The sequence below is a fragment of the Grammomys surdaster genome, unplaced genomic scaffold, assembly GCF_004785775.1.
Source record: "Grammomys surdaster isolate TR1022 unplaced genomic scaffold, NIH_TR_1.0 97, whole genome shotgun sequence".
Taxonomy (NCBI): Eukaryota; Metazoa; Chordata; class Mammalia; order Rodentia; family Muridae; genus Grammomys; species Grammomys surdaster.
In genome coordinates this window covers 8894317-8902532 of record NW_021604576.1, presented here as the reverse complement: position 1 = coordinate 8902532, position 8216 = coordinate 8894317, and the positions used below count along the sequence as shown (strand labels likewise).

At 41.7% G+C, this 8216-nt stretch overlaps 1 protein-coding gene across 4 annotated transcripts in view; it reads right to left on the bottom strand.

Moving 5' to 3' along the window:
* Window positions 1-5198, bottom strand: part of Fbxl4 (F-box and leucine rich repeat protein 4) — an 81869-nt gene extending 76671 nt beyond the window's left edge. For 3 of the 4 annotated variants that reach the window (XM_028780851.1, XM_028780848.1, XM_028780858.1), the window contains exon 1: window positions 5060-5163. The gene's annotated coding sequence lies outside the window, so the exon portion shown is untranslated. Of the gene's footprint in view, window positions 1-5059 lie in introns of all 4 variants that reach the window. The other variant, XM_028780864.1, reaches the window with a different exon arrangement.
* Window positions 5199-8216: the final 3018 nt, after the last annotated feature.

The window sequence follows — 8216 nt, the reverse complement described above, 5'->3', positions numbered from 1 at the left end:
AAAGAAAGAAAGAAAGAAAGAAAGAAAGAAAGAAAGAAAGAAAGAAAAGAAATAGTAGTAGATAAGTTGTATTAATTTATATATATATATATATATACATATATATATATTATTTCTTATTAATTATTTTATTTACATTTCAAATGTTTCCCTTCCTGGTCCCTCTGCACAAACTCCCCACCCCATGCCCCCCCTTTGCCTCTATGAGGGTGCCTACTCATCCATCCACCCACTCCCATTTCACCTCTCTAGCATCCCCCTTCTCTGGGGCATCAAACCTCTACAGGACCAGACATATCCCCTCCCACTGAAGCCAGAGAAGGCAGTCCTACGCTACATATGTATTGAGAGCCACAGACTGGCTCATATATGCTATTTGGTCAGTGTCTTAGTCCCTGGGAGATCTGAGGGGTCTGATTAGTTTATATTGTTGTTCTTCCTATGGGGTTACAATCCCCTTCAGCTCCTTCAGTCCTCCCCCTAACTCTTCCATTGGGGTCCCCGAGCTCAGTCCAATGGTTGGCTATGAGCATCTATATCTGCTTAGTCAGGTGCTGGCAGAGCCTCTTGGAGGACATCCATGCCAGGCTCCTGTCTGCAAGCACATCTTGGCATCAGCAGTCATGCCAGGGTTTGGTGTCTGCACATGGGATAAATCCCAAGGTAGGGCAAGAACCCTGAATTTTTCACACACACACACACACACACACACACAGAGAGAGAGAGAGAGAGAGAGAGAGAGAGAGAGAGAGAGAGAGAGAAACTAAAATCTAGGCATGTGAGGTTGAAGACAAAGAAAGAAAAAAAAACCCAGCACCCCCAACTGTTAAAACCATTCTAACTATATGCATTTAATTTAACCAAATACTATATATCCATTTTTATACAGCAGAGTACATTCACTTCCCTTTAAAAAAAATGGAAGATTTATAGATATCCTGCCTAGCAAAAATTCATGTTTAATATCATAGGTCTGTGATAACTAAAATGGCATAACTCTTTTAAATTCGCTCTAGGTCAAAATTTGCATTCCAAGAAAATGCATATCCTAAGAAAATATATAAAAATTATATTAAATTGCATTAAAATTATGAGTTTCAAGAAAAATATAATCAAGATATTTATAAGCAAAAGCACTCAGAACCAACATTAAGAGAACCAGTAAGGATTGAAGAGATGGTTCAGTGGTTAAGATGCTTACTGATCTCTCAAGGACCTGACTTCAGTTCCCAAGACCTACCCCAGGTAGCTCTCAACTGCCTATAACTCCAACTCCAGAGGAAGAATGGAACATCCTCTTCTTGCCCCTGCAGGTACCCACACACAGGTGCATACATGGAGCAATACACATAAACACAAATTAAAATCAAAGGAAACAATACTGAGAAAAATGCTAATGAATGGTTTGTCAAATCTTAATGGCCCAATATATAGAGGCATATTAAGTCAATAAAAGAGGAGTACATAAAAAATAAACAAAGGGTTTGATACATAACAAAAATTCAAATGATGAGAAAAGAAATACAGTTACTCAACCTTATAAATAGGCAAAGAAACGCAAAATTAAAATAATAGTAAGATAGCATTTTTCATCTCCAAACTACCAAAAAAAAATGATCATTATTTCAACATTCAGGTGTATTTATCCATGTCTAAAACACAAGGCTTTTATAGCAAATGGCCTTGGTAGATAAAAGAAATCTCCCTAGGAATTAAGAGCACACAGTTTTGTTAACTATCCAGGAAAACAACCATCATGGCTCCATCTTCAGCCAAAAGGCAGGTAGGTTTACTTATAGCTCACTATGAAAGACTCAGGATTCTCCCCTTTTAACACAGATGATGACTATATGTGCTAGTGTCATGTGGCCATTGTCAAATCACCCTATGGATGGCACAAAATGACACAGTTTGACAATTGCTCTGTCTCTGATTCAGGAGTCCCATGCCTTCCAAAACTATCCACAGACTCTTGGCTTCCAAGTAGGACGTAATCACAAACTTAGATCATTCTTTACAACAATATGACAAAAGCAGTATTATAAATTGTATATATTGGGTGCTAATAATTGTTTTTAAAATTTACTGTTTTAGATTTATATGTTTTGTGCGTGTGAGTATTTTGACTGCATGTATGTATGTGTACCATGTGCTTATCTGGTATCTACAGAGGTTAGAAGAGGGCACTGGACCTCTTGGAACTGGAGATGCAGGTAGTTGTGAATGCTGGAAACCAAACTCAGGTCTCCTGTAAAAGCAACAAACACTCTGAAGCACCAACCCATCTCCCTAGTCTCCTTATCAACGTAGTATTAAAGGGTACTATGGAAGAATATCTGCAAATTTAAAAGTTATTAAATACTCTTTCACCCAATGATGTAATCATTTGCAAGAAAATACACAAATATGCACTACATACAATAATGTCCCTCAATCACCAGGAGATATTTTGAAATCCCACTGTGGTCCATGGATAGCAGAGAATCCTAGGTAGACTATGCTTTTTTATATACATACGCACTCCCCATACATACATAATCATAAGGGAAGTACCCAATGGCTGGCTTCTCTTTGGCATGCTTGCATTTCTAAAGTCAGTACTCTTGATCCAAATTTGGCAACATTAAATTAAAAAAAAAAAAAGGTAGTTGAACACAGTTGATCTGATAGCCATGTCTGTTACTTAATATGTAATGTGCATATGGACTAGACATATGTATATATGGACATATGTATACATGGACATATGTAGCTAGACTAGAAAAAGATATAGTTCACAGATCAGGAAGGGATATACTTTCATTACACTACTCAGAATAGCGCAGGGTTTAAAACTTACAAACTGTTTACTCTTGGAATTTTCCACTTAATATCTTCAAACTAAGACTAACTGACACCAAGCAAAGAGACATAGGAAACAAAAAAACAGCTATTCACATGCAGAAATGACTCAATAATTTCAATTATAACAGAAATAAATGTGTAGTATTCTAAATACCAAGAGAGGACTGGCTCAATGGTAGGTTGCTCCTACAATAATGAACCAAAAGGCCTTTAAAAGATAAGACGTCATGTGTATCTATATAAAAACACACTCATCAGTGATTATTACTAAGTAGAAGCTGCAGAAAGCTATACCACAGGCTATATGAAACACACTTACACACATTTATATCTCGAAAGAACAAAATACTAAGCAGTGATGATTACGTACACATCTACTATATCAACACAGGAAATTGATTCTGTTTGGGATACCGTGTTGGAATGATGAAACTCAAGGGGATATCTGAGAGGCGCATTGAGCTCGCCTGGGCTGTAAGCAGGCATAGAATGTTGTATGCTATCACTGATAAAGGCTGACACACTACACACATGAAGACAAGATCCCAAGTCAACAGATGTGCAGACTGTGAATCAGCTTCCGTGTGGAACTACTCTCCAGGGTGAACTGAGTGAGCAAAAAGAGGGTTTATTTACTAACAGCCATTAATTCAACTGACCAAAGGGAAGGCAAATTTACAAATTTCAAAAACTGGCAAGGCATTTTAGGGGGAGGGGCAAGACACAAGGGAATTCAACTGAGTGCAGTGCTATATCACCTTTAACCCCAGGTCTGAGGAGCCAGGGGCAACAAGGCCTCTAAGAGAGCCCAGCCAAGGCTACCTAGTGAGCTCCATCTCAACTAACACTCAAACACATAAGGAATCCAACTTGCCCCCAACTAAATGTTCATTACAAAAATATCCAGTGGTGTTCACAATATTCCAGTCAAGGTTCGAATCACTACACACTGTAAAGCCGGAGTAACAGGAGCAGCATGGCATTACCCCAGGAAGTAGGTCACCGCTATCAGTTCAGAAAGTCTCGAGAATACACAGGCACAAGTGTCCACCGTATTCAAGCACTTGCCAAGAAGAAAAAGAACAGAACTCAACAAATTACGATAAAGTCACTGGCTGGTAATAACCAAGAAGGTACAGCATTATTTATCTCACACCAAAATTGAGTAAGACAACAAACCATGGGGCTCGTGCACGGAGAGTGGTGGGGGTATTCACAATTCACATTCTGAAAGACCAAAGTCAGATCAGCAAAGATGGCAAATACTAACTACTCCAAAACTGAGTGGACTGGGCAATAAGACTGACTTGATAAAGAAAGGCCAGGAAGATTCTATTCAGTGACCATATTTGGAAGCAAAACAGCTGTAAACAACACTGTAAGATACTCACAGCAAGATCACTGACAATCATGGTCTTAGACCCTGACCTCTCTGACTTTAAAATCAAAGACAGAACAGGGTTCAAAAGAGTCAAAACGTGGGACAGGAATTTTTTAAATTGGTATGCAAGTCAAGTCTGGAAATAATGGAATTCCATGAATACTCAAGATTGCCTAATACTTAGCGCCACTAGATAAGACTGCACTTCCACCCAAGAACTTTCTCCAAGACAGAGGAGTGCGAGGAACCCTACACTCACTGATTATGAAGGACAGTGTGCCTGTCTTAGGACCAGAGAGTGTACGCAGGAAGCAGAGGGAGCAGGTGGCTCCCAACAGAGCAGACCGAAGGGTCACAGCCAGCTAACTTCCTAATGCTTTGTGGATTGCAAGTAGAACTGATTAGCAAAAGCTCTGGGACTAAGAGCACTTGGGAAACCGAGAAACTGCAGAAACAACCCCATCGCAAAACATAGTGACAAGTGGCTGGGCCCACCCCGGACGATGGAAAAAAGGTTGCAGCCTGGCATCTCGTGGCTTGAGCCTGCCAGGACAGGACAGAAACCTTCCCGCGTGAGAGGGAAGTCAGGGCTGCGCAGCCTTGCAGGCCCAGTGTCCGCAGCTCGCCGTGAGCGTGCCAGGCCCAAGGGAGTCCCGACAAGAGGCGGCAGCACCCACGTCCGGTCTCCGCCAGCACAGCAAAGCAGCACCTTAGGCAAGCGTAGACCCAGAGCCTCCGCCCCGCGCTCCCCAGAGTGGCGCGCGCCCGGCCCCGCCCACGCCGAGGGGGGACGTCGGAGACCTTGAGGAGGGAGGAAGGAAGAAAGCGCCGTACCCTGCAGGGTCCGGGACTGGGCGAGCAGAGCTTCGCCACAAGCCCGCGGCGTGGGCAGCAGGAGGCTGCTCCCAGTATCCCGTGCTGCTGCCGCGGCGGCGAGCCCGGCCCAGCGCGACCCGGAAGGAAGACCGAGGCCCGGAGCGGGGCGGGGCCTGGCGACAAGGCGGGGCCTGGAGAAGGGCGGGGCCAGGGCCGGGCTGGCTGCTGCCTGACTGCTCTGGTAGTTTGAGCCACTCAGCAAAGCCAGTGGTGGATTAGAAATGGCCAGTTTGCTCAGGGATTGGAAGTGGGTTGCCTTTACGCTACTCATCCTTGCAAAAATAGCCCTCCAAAAGTAATGGAGTTCTGCTGGAGCTTCTTCGGACTTGGTATTATGCAACCAAGGTATTATGCAAAAAGCATGTCAGCACAGGAGCAGTAGAATGAGAACTTCTACTGCGCTAGAAGTTCTCAGCAGGTGCAATTAATTAACAAATTCTTCAGCCTTCAGAAACAAACCTTCCCTGCAGGCTCATATTCACCTGTTCACCTGTGATGAAGATGGCCGTCAAGGGTCTCCCTTAGTCTCCATTTCTTTTCAATGAACGTTTCTTGGTTGTCGTTACATTTGCCTTTTCACAAGGTATCCATTAATGAAAAACTTTAAGATTTATTTTAATTTTTTTATTAATCTGTGTGTGTGTGTGTGTGTGTGTGTGTGTGTGTGAATGTCCTGTTCATGTGCACACATGTGTCATGTGTTCAGGTACCAAAGAGGCCAGAAGATGTCAGATACCCTGGAGCTGAAATTACAGGCAGATGTGAGATGTCAGAAGTGGACGCTGGGAACCAAACAAGTTCTCTGAAAGAGCCATCACTCTAACACTATGTCATTTCCAAAATTCTCTTGAAGAAGCAAAATAGAAAGAGTGCTTGTTACTTTTATGTTACTTTCTTTTCCATCTCTGTGACAAAACACCATGGCCAACACAACTTATGCGAAGAAGGGTTGAGACTTGGGATTCCAGATGGTTAAGAATCCATCACAATTACATACCAGGAACACTGCAGCAAGCACCAGGTATGGAGGCACAAACAACTAAGAGCTCTCATCTTCAACTGCAAACATGATGTAGAAAGAACAAACTAGGAAATAGCCAATGGCTGATTTCTATCAGCAAAGTTATACCTCCTAAACCTCCCAAACAGAACAACTGGGAGCCAAGCATTGAAATGCCCCAGTATATGGAAGGTATCTCATTCAGACCACCCATGAAGTGAAACAGTTATGGTATGCCTTATAATCTACACAAAAGTGATTTTTAATCAAGAAATTCAAACTCAATTTCCATCTTGCATACTTAACTGTGGCACTTATTACCTGGTGAGCTGCTTCCTAAAAAGAGAGTATTGGAGCTGAGTGTGGTGAAACATGTCGTTAATCCCAATTATTGGGAGGCAGAGGCAGGCAGTTCTCAGGGAGTTCAAGGCCAGCAGGAAGGGCACTCCATCTTGTTAACAGAAAGGGGTAACTGTGCAGTCAACTTGTCTGGTCATCTCAATCTATCCATCATTTATTCTAAATAAAACTTAGGTTTAAATCATGCTCATTTATTAAAAAGTGAAAAATAAAAACCCAACCCTTTTATTTTTCATGATAATACCTCAGGTAATGCCTGTAAAGAACTCAAACCCTATTTAAACTACAGAAGTTCCTCATTCTAAAATGAAGTATGTTTTTTAAGCAAAGATCGGACCTTCATTTAGTCTTTTATTCACTCTCCACATTTCTATCTTTCTTCACTATATTTACTTTTTAATTTAATTTTATTTTTTACTTATTCACTTTACATTCTGCTTACTGCCTCACTCCTGGTCACCTCCTCCCACAATCCTTCCCCCATCCTTTCATAAACTTCTAGCAGTTTTGCTGTTTTGATATCTATCATCTATCTATCTATCTATCTATCTATCTATCTATCATCTATCTATCTATCTACCTATTACAAATTGCTGCTTTTGACATCTGTTTTTATTTCTTTTGGTACGTGCTCTTTGCATGCCCTTCTATATACATTTTAATTTCTTCAATTTCTACTCTTTTTTTTTCAAAGGTGCAGTCAGTGCTATTGTTTACTTATTTTTCTTTTGGTGTATGTGTTGCAGTTGGGGTGAGAACAATTGAAACTAGGGATGCTATATTTTTTATTTCAATGTTGCTTAAAGTGATTATAAAATAGACTGATTCATACTTAAGAAAAAGCTCAGAGCAAAGTTTCCCTTTTGTGACTAAATGGAATTATCATCCCTCAGGCAAGCCTCTCTCCAACCTTCTCTTCCCAAGGGCTATGCTTTGTTTTCTGGGCAGGGGCACAATGAGGCCAAAGGGGCGGGGGAGTGATGCTTATCAGTTAGTGGTGGCCTGATTTACTGTGTGAACTAATGCCTAGTTATTAAATGGAATGTTTTTCAGAGCTGAAAAGCATCCCACACTGTAACGACACTATTAAAAATAAAGTCCCAACAAGGCTTAATTGTGCATAAAGTGCATAAAGTCACCAGCTCAGCAAGTTGGTTGTGATTTGTCTGTGTTAGTTTCAAAAGTTACAATGTTCTGCTGCCGTGGGGAGGCGTGCACAGAAGCAGCAGGTTCAAAACTCCTCTTTGTCCTGATCCCTTGAAGCACCACCCTCCCAACACTATTCCCAAATGACTTCATGAAATGTCTATCAGTTAGATACCTTTTGGGATCATGAGCATAAAATCCTACATCAGGAAGGTAAACGCATCACTCAAAATGAAGATGTCCCCACAGTGAGTTCCTCTTAGTTTTCTGCCATTCGTTCCAATTAGTTGTTCTCCATAATGCAGACTTCTTAGAAAATGCAAGGCTACAAGCTTTCCACATAACTCGGCCAAAATAATCTGTGAGCTCTCCTGTGTGTGTGTGTGTGTGTGTGTGTGTGTGTGTGTTCCTTGGTATATGAATGTGCCTGTGTGTATGTGAGTGTGCCTGTGTGTGTGTGAGTGTGCCTGTATGTGTGAACATGCCTGTGTGTGTGTGAGTATGCCCATGTATGTGAGTGTGCCTGTGTGTGTGAGTGTACCTGCATGTATGAGTGTGTCTGTGTGTGTGAGTGTGCCCATGTGTGTGAGTGTGCCAGTATGTGTGAGT